Source organism: Arachis ipaensis, chromosome B7 (assembly GCF_059453495.1).
Source record: "Arachis ipaensis isolate K30076 ecotype BB chromosome B7, ASM5945349v1, whole genome shotgun sequence".
NCBI classification, from domain to species: Eukaryota; Viridiplantae; Streptophyta; class Magnoliopsida; order Fabales; family Fabaceae; genus Arachis; species Arachis ipaensis.
The window spans coordinates 61,005,818-61,024,613 of NC_142442.1; the positions used below are offsets into that span (position 1 = coordinate 61,005,818).

Sequence of the window (18,796 nt, forward strand, 5' to 3'; positions counted from 1 at the left end):
AAGGGACGTCTTTTCCCTCTACTGAGATCTCTGAAACCTTTCTGGATGAGCATTTGTTTGCCATTCAAGAAACACCATGGTTTGCAGACATCGCAAACTATAAAGGTGCAAGATTCATACCCAAGGAGTACAGTAGGCAACAAAAGAAAAAATTAATTACTGTTGCAAAGTACTACTTGTGGGATGAACCCTATCTCTTTAAGAGATGTACAGACGGAATAATCCGTAGGTGTGTGCCTAGAGAAGAAGCACAGAAGATCTTATGGCATTGCCATGGGTCACAATATGGAGGCCATTTCGGAGGTGAGCGAACAGCCACCAAGGTCCTCCAATGTGGCTTCTACTGGCCTACCCTCTATAGAGATTCCCGAGAGTTTGTACGTAACTGTGACAGTTGCCAGAGAGCTGGTAATCTGCCTCATGGTTACGCCATGCCTCAACAAGGAATCTTGGAGATTGAGTTGTTTGATGTATGGGATATTGACTTCATGGGGCCTTTCCCACCATCATACTCAAACACTTATATTCTGGTGGCAGTCGACTATGTATCTAAATGGGTAGAGGCCATTGCCACACCCACTAATGATACTAAGATAGTGCTGAAGTTCCTCCAGAAGCATATCTTCAGCAGGTTTGGTGTCCCTAGAGCACTAATCACTGATGGGGGCACTCACTTCTGCAACAAACAGCTTTACTCTGCTATGGTCCGGTATGGAATTAGCCACAAGGTGGCAACTCCATATCATCCACAAACAAATGGGCAAGCTGAAGTCTCTAATAGAGAACTAAAAAGAATCCTGGAACGGACTGTAAGTACCCGTAGAAAGGATTGGGCGAGAAGCTTGGATGATGCTCTGTAGGCTTACAGAACAGCATTCAAGACTCCTATAGGGACCTCTCCATACCAGCTTGTGTATGGTAAGGCCTATCATCTGCCTGTGGAACTGGAGCATAAGGCCTACTGGGCAACCAGATTCCTAAACTTTGATGCCAAATTATTTGGAGAAAAAAGATTGCTCCAGCTGAATGAGCTAGAGGAATTCAGACTCACTGCTTTAAAAAATGCCAAGCTTTACAAAGAGAAAGCAAAAAGGTGGCATGACAAAAAGTTGTCATCTAGAGTCTTTGAACCAGGACAGAAGGTTCTGCTGTTTAACTCTAGGCTCAGGCTATTCCCCGGGAAACTGAAATCTCGGTGGAGGGGACCATATGTGCTTACAAGTGTGTCACCATATGGCTGTGTGGAGCTTCAAGACATTGATTCTAATAAGAAGTTCATTGTTAATGGAAAGAGAGTCAAGCATTATCTTGAAGGCAATCTTGAGCAAGAATGCTCAAAACTGAGACTAGATTAAAAGCTCAGCAAGGTCCAGCTAAAGACAATAAAGAAGCGCTTATTGGGAGGCAACCCAATTTTTACTTATCTATGTTAATTTTCTATTTTCCTTTTTTATTTCATGTTTTCTTTAGGATGATGATCATGTCAAAAACAGCATTAAAAACAGCTCACCCTGGAGGAAGAGCTTACTGGCGTTTAAACGCCAGTAAGAAGCATCAGACTGGCGTTTAACGCTAGAAAGAAGCACCAAGCTGGCGTTCAATGCCAAGAAAGGGGGAAAAGCTGGCATTTAACGCCAGAAACAAGCAGCAGTCTGGCGTTAAATGCCAGGATTGCACTCTAAGGGCATTTTGCACGCCTCAATGGAGCAGGGATGCTAAGTCCTTGACCCCTCCAAGACCTGTGGACCCTATAGGATCCCCACCTACCCCACCTCTTCTTCTCTCCTCTTCACACCTTTTGATAACACGCTTCTCCATACTCTCTTCACCACTCACGTCCATCCATCATAAACCCCTCATACACACTATCACCTTCTCTTGGCCAAACCCACCACACATATCCATCTCCTCCTTTCTTTCTACTTTTGCTCGAGGACGAGCAAACATTTTAACTTTGGTGTGGAAAAAAGCCCCGCTTTTTAATTTTCCATAACCATATGGCACCTTCCATGAGATTAGAGAAGATCAAAGGGCTATGAGGAAGGAGCAACAAAGGCAAGGAAGAGACATAGAGCAGCTCAAGAACACCATTGGGTCTTCAAGAGGAAGAAGATGCCACCCTCACTAAGGTGGACCCGTTCCTTAATCTCCTTGTTCTTATTTTTCTATTTTTCGGTTTTTGAGCCTTATGTTCTATTTATGTTTGTGTCTTTATTACATGATCATTAGTGTTTAAGTGTCTATATCTTAAAGCTATGAATGTCCTATGAATCCATCACCTCTCTTAAATGAAAAATGTTTTAATCACAAAAGAACAAGAAGTACATGATTTCAAATTCATCCTTGAAATTAGTTTAATTATTTTGATGTGGTGACAATACTTTTTGTTTTCTGAATGAATGATTGAACAGTGCATATTTTTTAATTTGTTGTTTATGATTGTTAAAATTGTTGACTCTTGAAAGAATGATAAAAAAGGAGAAATGTTATTGATAATCTGAAAAATCATAAAATTGATTCTTGAAGCAAGAAAAAGCAATGAATAACAAAGCTTGCAAAAAAATCGTGAAAAAAAATAATAAAATAAAAAGAAAAAGCAAGCAGAAAAAGGCAAAAGCTCTTTAAATCAAAAGGCAAGAGCAAAAAGCCAATAGCCCTTAAAATCAAAAGGCAAGGGTAAAAAGGATCCAAGGCTTTGAGCATCAGTGGATAGGAGGGCCCAAAAGGAATAAAATCCTGGCCTGAGCGGCTAAACCAAGCTGTCCCTAACCATGTGCTTGTGGCGTGAAGGTGTCAAGTGAAAACTTGAGACTGAGCGGTTAAAGTCGAGGTCCAAAGCAAAAAGAAGAGTGTGCTTAAGAACCCTGGACACCTCTAATTGGGGACTCTAGCAAAGCTGAGTCACAATCTGAAAAGGTTCACCCAGTTATGTGTTTGTGGCATTTATGTATCCGGTGGTAATACTGGAAAACAAAGTGCTTAGGGCCACGGCCGAGACTCATAAAGTAGCTGTGTTCAAGAATTAACATACTGAACTAGGAGAATCAATAACACTATCTAAATTCTGAGTTCCTATAGATGCCAATCATTCTAAACTTCAAAGGATAAAGTGAGATGCCAAAACTATTCAGAGGCAGAAAGCTACTAGTCCCGCTCATCTAATTGGAGCTAAGTTTCATTGATATTTTGGAATTTATAGTATATTCTCTTCTTTTTATCCTACTTGATTTTTAGTTGGTTGGGGACAAGCAACAATTTAAGTTTTGTGTTGTGATGAGCGGATAATTTATACGCTTTTTGGCATTATTTTTAGATAGCTTTTAGTATGATTTAGTTAGTTTTTAGTATATTTTTATTAGTTTTTAAGCAAAATTCATATTTCTGGACTTTACTATGAGTTTGTGTATTTTTCTGTAATTTCAGGTATTTTCTGGCTGAAATTGAGGGACCTGAGCAAAAATCTGATTCAGAGGCTGACAAAGGACTATAGATGCTGTTGGATTCTGACCTCCCTGCACTCGAAATGGATTTTCTGGAGCTATAGAATTCCAAATGGTGCGCTCTCACCTGTTTTGGAAAGTAGACATCCAGGGCTTTCCAGCAATATATAATAGTCCATACTTTGCTCAAAGATAAACAACGTAAACTGGCGTTTAACGCCAGTTCCATGTTCCATTCTTGCGTTAAACGCCAGAAACAGGTTACAAGTTGGAGTTAAACGCCCAAAACAGGTTACAACCTGGCGTTTAACTCCAGAAACAGCCTAGACACGTGGAAAGCTCAAGTCTCAGCCCCAGCACATACTAAGTGGGCCCCGAAAGTGGATTTCTACACTATCTATCGTAGTTTACTCATTTTCTGTAAACCTAGGTTACTAGTTTAGTATTTAAATAACTTTTAGAGATTTATTTTGTACCTCATGACATTTTCACGTTTTACATTGTATTTCTGATGGCATGAGTCTCTAAACCCCATGATTGGGGGTGAGGAGCTCTGCTGTGTCTCGATGAATTAATGCAATTACTTCTGTTTTCTATTCAATCACGCTTGTTTCTGTTCTAAGATACCCGCTCGTACTTAATCGTGATGAATATGATGATCCGTGAAACTCATCACCATTCTCAACCCATGAACGCGTGCCTGACAACCATGTCCGTTCTACCTAAGATTGAGTGTGTATCTCTTTGATTCTTGGTTCACGTGTTTGAGTGCATCTCCTGAGAACAGAGCATTCGAATCCATGAGATCAGAGTCTTCGTGGTATAGGCTAGAATTATTCGCAGCCATTCCTGAGATCCAGAAAGTCTAAACCTTGTCTGTGGTATTCCGAGTAGGATCTGGGATGGGATGACTGTGACGAGCTTCAAACTCACAAGTGCTGGGCGTAGTGATAGACGCAAAAGGATCAATGGATCCTATTCCAACATGAGTGAGAACCGACAGATGATTAGCCATGCGGTGACAGCGCATTTGGACCATTTTCACCGAGAGGACAGATGGTAGCCATTGACAACCGTGATCCTCCAACATACAGCTTGCCATGGAAGGAGTCTTGCGTGCGTTAAGAAGAAGACAGTAGGAAGGGGGAGATTCAGAAGACAGAGCATCTCCAAAACCTCAATCTGTTCTCCATTACTGTAAAATAAGTAACCTTTATTTCATGTTATTTAGTTTTCATAAACAAAAGTAATTTTTATCATTAATCTCTTGACTAAGATTTACAAGATAACCATAGATTGCTTCAAGCCGACAATCTCCGTGGGATCGACCCTTACTCACGTAAGGTATTACTTGGACGACCCAATGCACTTGCTGGTTAGTTGTGCGGAGTTGTGAAAAGTGTGAATCACAATTTCTTGCACCACTCTCAAAATGGAAATTAGAATTGAAAGATACATTGCTGGAAATTAAAATTCAACAGAAACGTAAAAGTGCAGTATGTGTAAACAGAAATTCGGAAAAAAAAAAAACAAGGTTTTTCTCACTTAAATTCTAAACTATTTATACACTTTCTTCCATTGATCTTCAATCTCTGAATTGAGCTTTTGGACTTGATGGAATTGGGTTGAAAATGGCTCCAATTGGTTTTGCTTGATGTTGAGAAGATATCTGTTTGAATTGTAGAGTTCTGGTGCTCAAGTTGGAGTCAAGGTTTGATGGCCAACGTTGACTCAAACGCCACCCTTAAAAACCAGATAATTCTGCTGTCATTGGCGTTTGACTCAACGTTAAAGGGCCAACGTTCCGCTACCGATGCATACGCGTGCTTTGCGCATTTGCGCACAAGGGGTGAAAATGCTCATCCACACGTGCGCATGTTGCACGCGTGCGCGTGTTTCACGCTTGCGGGTGGATGCAAAAATTTTATTTTTTAGTTTTAAAAACATGTAGGTGAGCGTTGGCCTCAACGTTGGACCTCCAACGTTTCCTCCAACGTTGGCATATCCATGTGTGCACGTACTCCATGCGTACGCGTGCGCGTACACCACGCTTACGCGTGCATTGCCATTTTTCCCATCCACGCGTACGCGTCAATAACGCGTGCACGTCGATTCAACTTTTTTAAATTCCAAATTCTGGGCTCCTTTACGGACGTTGGAGGCTAGCGTTTGAGGCAACGTTGGCCTCCAATGTTCGTTTGGTGACGCGTACGTGATGAGCGGATAATTTATACGCTATTTGGTATTGTTTTTAGGTAGTTTTCAGTATGTTTTAGTTACTTTTTATTATATTTTTATTAGTTTTTAAATAAAAATCACATTTCTGGACTTTACTATGAGTTTGTGTATTTTTCTATGATTTCGGGTATTTTCTGGCTGAAATTGAGGGACCTGAGCAAAAATCTGATTCAGAGGCTGAAAAAGGACTACAGATGCTGTTGGATTCTGACCTCCCTGCACTCAAAGTAGATTTTCTGGAGCTACAGAAGTCCAATTGGCGCGCTCTCAATTGCGTTGAAAAGTAGACATCTTGGGCTTTCCATCAATATATAATAGTTCATACTTTGTCCGAGATTTAATGGCCCAAATTGGCGTTTCAATTCAGCATAAAAATTTTGGCGTCAAAACGCCAGAACTGGCATAAAAGCTGGAGTTAAACCCCCAAACTGGCCCAAAAGCTGGCGTTTAACTCCAAGAGAAGCCTATGCACGTGGAAGCTTGAATGCTCAGTCTAAGCACATACCAAGTGGGCCCCAGAAGTGGATTTCTGCATCATTTACTCATTTCTGTAAACCCTAGCCTACTAGTTCTCTATAAATAGGAGTTTTTGCTATTGTATTTTCATCTTTCAATCAATCTTTTAAACTCAAGCCTAGACCTTCTTTCACTTATGTATTTTCCATGGTGGAGTTTCTACACCCCATAGATTAAGGTGTGGAGCTCTGCTGTTCCTCATGAATTAATGCAAAGTACTATTGTTTTTCTATTCAACTCAAGCCTATTTCTTCTCTAAGATATTCATTCGCACACAAGAACATGATGAATGTGATGATTATGTGACACTCATCACCATTCTCACCTATGAACGCGTGCCTGACAACCACTTCCGTTCTACATGCAAACAAGCTTGAATGTGTATCTCTTGGGTTTCTAATCTAAGATTAAAACCTTCATGGTATAGGCTAGAATTATTGGTAGCCATTCTTGAGATCCGAAAAGTCTAAACCTTGTCTTTGGTATTCCGAGTAGGATCTGGGAAGGGATGACTGTGACGAGCTTCAAACTCGCAAGTGTTGGGCGTAGTGACAAACGCAAAAGGATCAATGGATCCTTGATAAACCCATATTTTATGATATATTTTGTGCTTAATTTGAGTGATTTATTCAATCCCTCACCCACTTATTCATATTAATTGCATGGTTTTACTTTCCCTTCCTTATTATGTGATGTATGTGAAAAGCATGTTTTCTATGCTTTAAAATTAATTATTTTAATTACCTTTATTTCCATTTGATGCCGTGATTAGTGTGTTGCGTAGTTTCAGATCTTCTAAGCCAGGAATGACTTAAAGGATGGAAAAAGGAAACATACAAAAATGGAAGGAAAGCACAAAACGGAGTTTCTGAAGAAACTGGCATCCACGCGATCGCATGGGCGACGTGGACGCATGCCAAGTGCGAATCAACAGGGACGCGATCGCATGACTGACGCGACCGCGCGCCTTAAGCAAAACATATATGACGCGGTCGCATGACTGACGCGACCGCGTGACAAGGAAAGCTCCGAATGACGCGACCGCGTGACCCACGCGGACGCGTGACAGAGGCCACGCACCAGAAATTGCAGAAAACGCTCATAGCGAATTCTGAAGCCCTTTTTGGCCCAAATCCAAGTCCAGAAGGCATAGACCAGAGGTTATGAAGTGGGGGAATGCATCCATTGAAGGGAGTTTACAAATTTAGTTACTACTCATGTTTTAGATCTAGTTTGGAGAGAGGTTCTCTCCTCTCTCTCTCGTAGGATTTAGGACTTGTCTTAGTTTTAGGAGTAGCTCTCAATCCCAGGTTCTTTATTTTTATTTATTCTTCCAATTTAGTTTATGAACTCTTCATGTTAGATTATAATTTTCCTTATTAATGTTATTTGAGGTATTTCATTCATGATTGCTTTTTTTAATTCATGATTGCTTTCCTTAATTTATGTTTTTGGTCTTGGTTAAGAAAGCAGTAACTCAGGAGTTATCTTATCTCAACATAATTGATAACTGTTATCTTTTCTAATTGAACTGAGCTTCAATAATCCCAACCTTTTCTTAGGAAATAAATAGGACTCGAAGATCAAACCAATTAGTCCCTTGACTTTCCTTTACTTTAGTAAAGGTTGACTAAGTGGAATTAAGATTCAACTTTCATTGTTATTGATAAGAATAACTAAGTCTGGACTTCCAATTTCTCATACGTTACCAAAAGTTTGCTTTGCAGTTATTTATTTATTTTAATTGCCATTTAATTTACCCGCCATTAAGTTACTTGTTCCTCATTCTTGAAACCCCAATTTACAATCTCCATAACCAATAATAAGAACATACTTCCCTGCAGTTCCTTGAGAAGACGACCCGAGGTTTAAATATTCAGTTATCAATTTTAAGGGATTTGTTACTTGTGACAACCAAAACATTTGTACGAAGGGATTTTTGTCGGTTTAGAGACTATATCTACAACGTGAATGTTTTTATGAAATTCTTTACTGGCAAAAATCCTAACGTCAAAATGGCGCCGTTACCGGGGAACTGCTAACGTGTGCCTTATTATTGATTATTGTAAATATTTTTTCTTTTGCTTGTTTATTTATTTTTGTTTTTCCTTTTTATTTTTATTTGCTACTATGAACTCTCACCCCTCTCGCTTTGAGTTTGGTTCTAACTTTGTTGAAGGAAATAGAAGTTGCAGCAGGAATATGTATCAAGGTCAGACCAATCAAGGATGGATGGAGCCAAGAAGATCTAATCAACCCTTTAGGCACCAACACCCTCCAAGATATCATGGGCAACAACCATTCTACAATGCATACCCAGCTAATAGATATGGTGGACAACCTTGTAACTACCAACAAGCCCCACCCCGTGCCTATAGACCATCCTCTTAACATAACCTCGAACCACCACACTCACAAGCTTCTCTTCACCATTCGCCACCGTATGATCCTTTCCTACCTAAGTTCCAATCCAATCACCCCCTAGCACCACCACTTCCCTATGTTTCATGTCCAAATCCATCACCCCGAGAATCAGAGGTTCGCCTCAAGGCAACAGTAAATAAACTTCAAACAACCATTCGACAACTGGAGCAAGCAGTAATTCAATTAGCTTCTAGACGCGCGAACATTCAAGGACTGACCACAGCCCCATGTGGACAATCTAATGAAGAGCGTAGCATGAAGGAGACACTAGAGACTCCAGTGGACAAGACAGAGCATGAATTCGTACTAGAACAAGTAGAAGAAGCTGTCATTGTACAAGAAGAAGAGTTGGTTGAAGATCTAGGAGATGCTAAACCTCCATGGAAATCCAGAGCTGAAGAGAAATCCGTCAAGGACATTACAGTTAATGCTAAGGAGGATAGCGCACAATCCCCAAGGCAAATCGTTTATGAAGAATCAGACGGAATAATCCAAGAAGCAAATTCTCTTGATGATGATAGTCACAAGTCAAGTTTTCTTAGTGATGAACTTGCATCCGCAAGTGAATTCTCTGAGATCAAAGTATCTTCCCCGAGTGAATACGAAGATGATGCGGAGGTAGATTTCTCTCAACCTCCAATCTATGACTCGAGTGATGAGGAAGACATAGAAGACTTTGACCAGGGTGATGATGCGTTTGAAGACCCTTGCAAAGAAATGGAGGAATTCACAGAAGATTACCAGGGAGCAGAACTTACAGAACCACCAGAAACACCTTCCCCAAGGCCATTACCACCCAATACAATCTTCAAGTGGGTACAATCCTTAACTTTTAACTTTACTTATTCACTTGAATATGGTTTACTTGAAACAGATGGCCAGCTTAGATCCCTCTGTGGCTTTAAGAGTAAGAGGGAAATGGCTCGTGCTCAGAGCTGGTGTACAAGGTTCAATAAGGTTCCATGCTTCAACTTGAAGTGCACGGATTGGTATCATGTTCAATCAAATGGATCACGGAAAACGTTTAGTTACCATGGTGAGAATCTACTTTCTAAACCACCCGGATGGAAACATGTAGATCAAGACGGAGGCAGATCTAAAAACAAGGCTTGGGATCCTGGAATCTATTCTGACATTCGTCACCCCGGGAGCCTAACAATCTGTTTGAAGCTGTTCAGAAGCTTTACATGCCTAGTTTGGGACCCTGGAGGCTATTGGCATTCCAAGCATTGGTGGAGATTTCTGGATGAATTTAAACACAAGCCACCATAACAGGAAACCCTTCCAATGTCCAACTTAAGGACTTTAACTAAAAGTGCTAGGTGGGAGACAACCCACCATGGTATGATCGTTCCTTTTACACTTTTAAATTTATTTAGTTTTGTTTTTTAGTTTTATCTTATTTTATTAAACCTGGGATCATGCATAGCATTCACATTAATCATTGCATTCTGCATTTTTCATGCATAAAAAAAAAGGTGCGCGACGCGACCGCATCACCCATGCGATCGCGTCAAATGGCGAACTACACTTCCCACGCGACCGTGTCATCCATGCGGCCGCGTGACCTGGAGATCGGCGTAAACATCCAACGTCCAGAAAGTTAGGCTGGAATCGTGCGGCCACTGTGCATTTTGCACAAATGGCCCACGCGATCGCGTCACCCACGCGATCGCGTCACCCACGCGATCGCGTCCCTCCCACAATACCAATCCCACGCGACCGCGTCAGCGATGCGACCGCGTCGCATGGATTGCACGAACACCCCAAAGGAGACAGAGAGTTGCGCTGAAACGACGCTGGATTCGTGCGTTTAGCACAAATTCTAGCGACGCGATCGCATGCTCCATGCGATCGCGTCATTTACTCTTTTTGCCCTCCGCGCGATCGCGTCATCCACGCGATCGCGTCAACCACCTTTTTCGCTGCAGCCACGCGACCGCGTGCCCCACACGGCCGTGTGGATTCAAATCATAACCCCCAGGTCACGCAAAACCCTATTCTCGCGCCCCCTCTGAACCCCACCCCCTTCCTTCTCTCCTCCTCCAAACCACAACCACCACCCAGCCACTACCGCGCCACCACCCAGAAGCCGCCGACCACCCAGACGCCGCCGCCACCCACCCCCTCCCTCCTTTCCCCTTCTTTCTTCCTCTTTCTTCTTTCTCCCTCTTCCTCCGCCACTGCTCCCCTCCGCGCCACCACCAACAGTCCCAACCGCAACCCCCCTTCCACCAGCAACACCACCTCTTTCCCCCTCTCCCTTCCCCTACCACCATCACCCTCCACTACTGGCAAAAGGAAAAGAGGAGAAGCCTTTGTGTCTATCATCGACCTCATGCATGATGCCTCCTTGCGGGAGAATGCCTTTACCCCACAGGAGAAGACCGACCAGCTACTCCCCGCCAATGACTCAGTAAAGTTTGCATACCGATACTGTGAGCTGAAGTATTTGATGTTTGAAAACTCCAGGAACCTATACCTAGAGCAGACTTTAAAGATCCCAGAAGAATTCCAGCAATACACCTCTGATCAGATCAAACAAAGAGGCTGGTTCTTTCTGGAGAGACCTCTGACTGAGGTTAATGCATCTTGGGTTAGGGAATTCTACTGCAACTACTTCAAAACTTCCCTAGATGCAGTAAACCTCAGAGGGATGCAGATTCTGGTTACTGAGGAGGCAATAGAAGAGGTTCTGAAACTTCTGCCTAAGACTGATCAGACAGATGGTTATCAGAAAGCTGAGGAGGATATGCGCTTTATGCGTTTTGACTGGGATGCAGTCAAGGCGAGGATCGCCCTTGACCCGACAGTTCCTTGGATCATGGGTCAAAACACCACCATGCCCAAGGGGATCAAGCGGATTTACCTGAACGATGAGGCTCGGCTATGGCATCAGATATTCAGCAACTACATTATGCCGAGTACTCACGAGACTGAGATACCAGCCGCTATGATCACCCTCCTTTGGTGTGTGATAGAGGGCAAGGACCTGTACCTGCCATACTTTATCCGGCACTATATGGCCAGGGTCCACGTCCGAGGCACTCTTCCTTTTCTCTATCTGGTTACACAGATGGGCCGTCGAGCTGACGTGCCATGGGAGGATGCTGATGAGAGGCCACCTGCTGCGGAATGCAAGATTATCCCGCACAGCAGGAACTTCCTGGCCTTGGGCTACAGACCTCCATTCCTGATTGCCACTGCTGATGATACAGCTACACCATCTGCCGGTCCCTCTTCCTCCACTGCTGCACCACCTACCCCTGCCACCACCACTGCACCTTCACCTGCCATAGAGCCTGTCTATCATCTGGTGCACTGCTTGTTTCGACAACTTGACCAGATAGAGCATCGCAACAAGTGACGCTATGAGCACCTGAAGCTGATGATACGATCCGGCGACATCCCCTTCGAGCCTGACACACCATCCGAGGCATCTGAGGATGAGGCGGATGCGCCCAAGGTAGAGACCCATCCCCAGGGAAAGGCAGAGCAGGCAAACACCGAGCAGGCTGCACCACAGGCAGAGGTCCCACATCAGATCCAGGCTGTAGATCCTGAGATCCCCATTCAGATAGCCCCTCATCTACAGCAGCCAGACCCCCAGCCAGCCACCACAGAGACACCAGCTACCATCCCTTCCAGTGATGACATCCCTTCACACCCTGCTTGAGTGAGCATCAGGGACGATGCTTCATTTTAAGTGTGGGGAGGTCTCCATCTCTGGCGTATTATCTTGGTGAACCACTACAGACTCTTTTTCTTTTATTTTGGATATTTTTCTGTATTTTTCTTTCTATTTTTATTTTTATTTTCTAAGTATTTATACATTGCTACTTTTATGTATTTTTACTCTATTCCTGCATTTTGCATTTTTAGTTCATATTTTAGCCACTTAGTTGCAATTCTAACTTATTAGTTATAGAAATTGTGGATTGATTAGTATAGTTTACCCTTTTTAGCATAAGATAACTCAGAACAGATTGAAAAGAAAAAGAAGTAAACTAGAGACTTTAACAGAATCAAAACAACCCACACATTGTATATATAGCATTACATGTTAGTTAACAACACTTCATCAAGGAGAAACACTAGAACTTTAAAGCCATTCAATATAAGTTTTACATTGAGAATAATGAGAATTTTTAACTAAACCTGCATGACATACATAAGTGATAAATGATTTTTTTGAGCTAGAGAACACATAGCCTGTGAGTTTTGAGCTTAATTGTATGGTTACATTCAAACCATAATTTTTATTCCTGTGTGTTCTGCCCTTCTTTTATATTCTGGTATTCTTTACTTTGTTTTAATCCATATGTCCGATTATAGAATGTAGATACATACCAAGAGAGTGATTGAGGCCATTATTTGATTTTAGCTCACTTATCCCAAAATAGCCTACGTTTTACATCACCCTTGTTAGCCCCCTTGAGCCTTTAAATGCCCTTTTATTCTATTAGCCACATTACTAGCCTTAAGCAGAAAAATAAAATAAAATCCCAAGTTGAATCCTTGTTTAGCTTAAGATAGAAAATTATGAATAGTTTAAATGTGGGAAACCTATTGGGAACATGGATAATAAAAACAAAAGGTAGAAGAGTTGAAAAAAATAAAATAACTCAAACTAAAAAATTTTTGGGAAGCATGCTCATGAGAAATCAAAGTGATTAAATTACCATGTGCATTAAAAATTTTTTTTTTCAGTATTTAATAAAGGGGATACAAAAGAATTCCCCAAATGCAAAAATAAAAGCAATGCACATGGAATAAGAACAAAAGTTGAAACATGAGCATGTAACATCCAAAAGTGGGAAAAATATAGGAAAATAGGTAAAGAAGTTTTGTTTTACTAAGTATGTATGTTAGGTGAGATCTTAGTCTAATTAAGGATTCACTTATTAGCTCACTTAGCCTTATACATATATCCTTACCTTTACCTTGGCCCCATTACAACCTTAATTAAAGACCTCATGATTTTTGGTATGACTGTATTCTATAATTGTTGATTGGTTAGATGAAGAACAAAGTTATAGAAAGGAAGAATAAAAAGAGGAATAGAGTGATTGACCCAATAAACACTGAGTAACTAGAGAGTAAACACAAATCCAGTGAGGGTTCAATAGCTCATTAACATTTATATCTGTTTGAATTATCTAATTGTCTTGCAAGTTCATAAAATGCTTTTTCTCTCATCTCAATTGTAAAAGTGCTTTATGATTATCTAAGGCTTGGCTATATATATACATATATGACTCCTTGAGAATGTGAATTAATTCAACTATATGCAAGCTTTATATACAAGTGAGTGAATAAAAAAAAGTAGAATTGCATGATGCATCATTCATCTAGGTAGTTGCATTCAGAATAGGTTGCATTGCATAACATTCCACCACTTTAATCTTACCTTACTCTTTACCTTGGATTTAGCATGAGGACATACTATTGTTTAAGTGTGGGGAGGATGATAAACCCATATTTTATGATATATTTTGTGCTTAATTTGAGTGATTTATTCAATCCCTCACCCACTTATTCATATTAATTGCATGGTTTTATTTTCCCTTCCTTATTATGTGATGTATGTGAAAAGCATGTTTTCTATGCTTTAAAATTAATTATTTTAATTACCTTTATTTCCATTTGATGCCGTGATTAGTGTGTTGAGTAGTTTCAGATCTTCTAAGGCAGGAATGACTTAAAGGATGGAAAAAGGAAACATACAAAAATGGAAGGAAAGCACAAAACGGAGTTTCTGAAGAAACTGGCATCCATGCGATCGCATGGGCGACGCGGACGCATGCCAAGCGCGAATCAACAGCGACGGGATCGCATGACTGATGCGACCGCGTGCCTTAAGCAAAACATATATGACGCGATCGCATGACTGACACGACCGCGTGACAAGGAAAGCTCTGAATGACGCGACCGCGTGACCCACGCGGATGCGTGACAGAGGCCATGCACCAGAAATTGCAGAAAACGCTCATAGCGAATTCTGAAGCCCTTTTTGGCCCAAATCCAAGTCCAGAAGGCATAGACCAGAGGTTATGAAGTGGGGGAATGCATCCATTGAAGGGAGTTCGCGAATATAGTTACTTCTCATGTTTTAGATCTAGTTTGGAGAGAGGTTCTCTCCTCTCTCTCTCGTAGGATTTAGGACTTGTCTTAGTTTTAGGAGTAGCTCTCAATCCCAGGTTCTTTATTTTTATTTATTCTTCCAATTTAGTTTATGAACTCTTCATGTTAGATTATAATTTCCCTTATTAATGTTATTTGAGGTATTTCAATTCATGATTGCTTTCTTTAATTTATGTTATTGTTGCTTTACATCTGAAAGCATTTTTATTCCAGCAAATTTACATTTTCCTCTTTTGGTCTTGGTTAAGAAAGCAGTAACTCAGGAGTTATCTTATCTCAACATAATTGATAACTGTTATCTTTGCTAATTGAACTGAGCTTCAATATTCCCAACCTTTTCTTAGGAAATAAATAGGACTCGAAGATCATACCAATTAGTCCCTTGACTTTCCTTTACTTTAGTAAAGGTTGACTAAGTGGAATTAAGATTCAACTTTCATTGTTATTGATAAGAATAACTAAGTTTGGACTTCCAATTTCTCATACCTTGCCAAAAATTTGCTTTACAGTTATTTATTTATTTTAATTGCCATTTAATTTACCCGCCATTAAGTTACTTGTTCCTCATTCTTGAAACCCCAATTTACAATCTCCATAACCAATAATAAGAACATACTTCCCTGCAGTTCCTTGAGAAGACGACCCGAGGTTTAAATACTCGGTTATCAATTTTAAGGGGTTTGTTACTTGTGACAACCAAAACGTTTGTACGAAGGCATTTTTGTCGGTTTAGAGACTATATCTACAACGCGAATGTTTTTATGAAATTTTTTACTGGCAAAAATCCTAACGTCAATCCTATTCCAACATGATCGAGAACCAACAGCTGATTAGCTGTGCGGTGACAGCGCATTTGGACCATTTTCACTGAGAGGATGGGAGGTAGCCATTGACAACAGTGATACCCAACATACAGCTTGCCATGGAAAGGAGTATGAATGATTGGATGAAGACAATAGGAAAGCAGAAGTTCAAGAGGAACAAAGCATCTTCATACACTTATCTGAAATTCTCACCAACGAATTACATAAGTATCTCTATCTTATTTTATATTTTATTCATATTCTAATTATCAATTCTCCATAACCATTTGAATCTGCCTGACTGAAATTTACAAGATGACCATAGCTTGCTTCAAGCCAACAATCTCCGTGGGATCGACCCTTACTCACGTAAGGTTTATTACTTGGACGACCCAGTGCACCTGCTGGTTAGTTGTGTGGAGTTATGACAAAGAGTTGAGATTACATTCGTGCGTACCAAGTTGTTGGCACCGTTTTAGAGATCACAATTTCGTGCGCCATTGTCGGGGATTGTTCGAGTTTGGACAATTGACAGTTCATCTTGTTGCTCAGATTAGGTAATTTTATTTTAAGCTTTTATTTTTATTTTATTTTTGAAAATTCTTTTCAGAGTTTTTAAGAATGAATTCTAGAGTTTCATGATGATCTGTTGAAGTCTGGCTGGCTGTAAAGCCATGTCTAATCTTTTGGATCGAGGTTTCAACTTATCATCACAAGAGCTTGTTGATTTCTATCAATCTTGCTGTTGTAAGTAATGATCTGCTAAAATTTGGCTGGCCATTGGCCATGTCTAGTGTTTTAGACCGAAGCTTTCACTGAAAGCTTGGCTGGCGAGTAAGCCATGTCTAATTCCTGGACCGGAGTTTTAGGCTAACATTGCATGATTGATGGAATTCTCATTAAAAATTTTTGAATTCCTTATTTTCACTTTCTCCAATTAATTTTCGAAAAATTACAAAAAAATAAATAAAATCATAAAAATAAAAAATAATTTGTGTTCCTTGTTTGAGTCTAATGTCAATTTTTAAGTTTGGTGTCCTGCATGTTTTATTTAATTCCCTACATTTTTCGAATGTATGAATTTTGTTCTTCATTAATCTTCAAGTTGTTCTTGATGATTTCCTTGCTCTGATCTTTAATTTCTCTTATTTTGTGTGTTTTGTTGTTTTTCATATGCATTCTCAATTTGTTAGCGTCTCCAATATGAAAATTTCTAAGTTTGGTGTCTTGCATTCATTGTTTATTTGATCTTAGTTTTCCATGATTAGTTGCATTTTGATTGTTTCTCATCATTAAAAAATTCAAAAAAAATTTTCAAAAGTATGTCTTTTCAAGTCAATAATACAGAGAATTGAAGATTCAGAACATACAACAGAGGAATTATAGAGAAAAATCTAGGCGTTCAAAACGCCCAGCAAGGAAGGAAAACTGGCGTTTAAACGCCAGCCAAGGTACCTGGCTGGGCGTTAAATGCCCAAAAGGGTAGTATTTTGGGCGTTAAACACCAGAATGGATACCATTCCATTCTGGGCTCCATTCTGGGCGTTTAACGCCAGCAGGGCACAGGAGGGTAGATTTCGTTTTTAATTCAAATCTTTTTCAAATTTTCATAATTTTTCAAAATCAAATCTTTTTCAAATCATATCTTTTCAATCATATCTTTTCAAAATCAAATCCTTTCCATTTTTTACTATTTTCGAAAATCCTTGCTAACAATTAGTGATTTGATTCAAAAATTTCTTCCTTGTTAAGAAAGGTTCAATAATTGAATTTTAGAATCATATCTTTTAAATTTCTTGTTAGTCAAGACAGTAATTTTAAAGATCAAATCTTTTTAATTGTTTGTCAATCATATCTTTTTAAAACCATATTTTCTCAATCATATCTTCTCAACCACATCTTTTTCAAAAAATTGATTTTCAATCATATCTTTTTTATTTCTAATTTTAAAATCTTTTTCAAAATCACTTAACTATTTTCTCAATTTTAATTTTTGAAAATCATCAACCAATTTTTCAAAATTTCTTTTAATTATTTCAAAATCTTTTTAAAATTAATTTAAAAAATTCTTCCCCCCCTTTTCTCACATCATTCTATTTAAGGGACTAACACTCCTCCTCAATGTGCAATTCGAAGTCTCTCCCTCTTAATACTTTCGAATTCTCTCTTCTCTACCTCCTCCTTCTATTCTTCTTTTCCTCTGACACCTTAAGGAATCTCTATATTGTGACGTAGAGGATTCCATACTTTCTTCTCCTCTCTTTCATATGAGCAGGAGTAAGGACAAAGGCATTCTTGTTAAAGCTGATCCTGAACCTGAAAGGACCTTGAAGAGAAAGCTAAGAGAAGCTAAAGCACAACTCTCTGGAGAGGACCTAACAGAAATTTTCAAACAAGAAGAAGCCATGGCAGCCAAAAACAACAATAATGCCAACAATGCAAGGAAGGTGCTTGGTGACTTTACTGCACCTACTCCCGACTTCTATGGGAGAAGCATCTCTATCCCTGCCATTGGAGCAAACAACATTGAGCTTAAGCCTCAATTAGTTTCTCTGATGCAACAAAATTGCAAGTTTCATGGACTTCCATTGGAAGATCCTCATCAGTTTTTGGCTAAATTTTTGCAAATCTGTGACACTGTCAAGACCAATGGGGTTGATCCCGAGGTCTACATGCTTATGCTTTTTCCCTTTGCTGTAAGAGACAGAGCTAGAATATGGTTGGATTTACAACCTAAGGAAAGCCTGAACTCTTGGAAAAATACTGGTCAGTACTTTTCTGGCCAAATTCTTTCCACCTCAAAAATTGAGTAAGCTTAGAGTGGAAGTCCAGACCTTCAGACAAAAGGAAGGTGAATCCCTCTATGAAGCATGGGAAAGATACAAGAAATTGATCAGAAGGTCTCCTTCTGACATGCTTTCAGAATGGAGCGTCATAGGTATCTTCTATGATGGCCTGTCTGAACTGTCCAAGATGTCATTGGACAGCTCTGCTGGAGGATCTCTTCATCTGAAGAAGATGCTGCAGAAGCTTAGGAGCTCATTAAGATGGTTGTAAATAACCAATTCATGTACACTTCTGAAAGGAATCATGTGAATAATGGGACAAATCAGAAGAAAGGAGTTCTTGAGATTAATACTCTGAATGCCATATTGGCTCAGAACAAAATATTGACTCAGCAAGTCAATATAATTTTTCAGAGTCTGTCTGGAATGCAAGCAGCAATAGGCA

The 18,796-nt window shown here is 40.0% G+C and overlaps 1 non-coding gene across 1 annotated transcript; it reads right to left on the minus strand.

Annotated features, from left to right (window-relative positions):
- Positions 1 to 18,376: 18,376 nt before the first annotated feature.
- LOC148552772 (small nucleolar RNA R71) lies at positions 18,377 to 18,480 on the minus strand. The gene has a single exon (XR_015893897.1). It is a non-coding gene; the product is annotated as a small nucleolar RNA R71 (small nucleolar RNA).
- Positions 18,481 to 18,796: the final 316 nt, after the last annotated feature.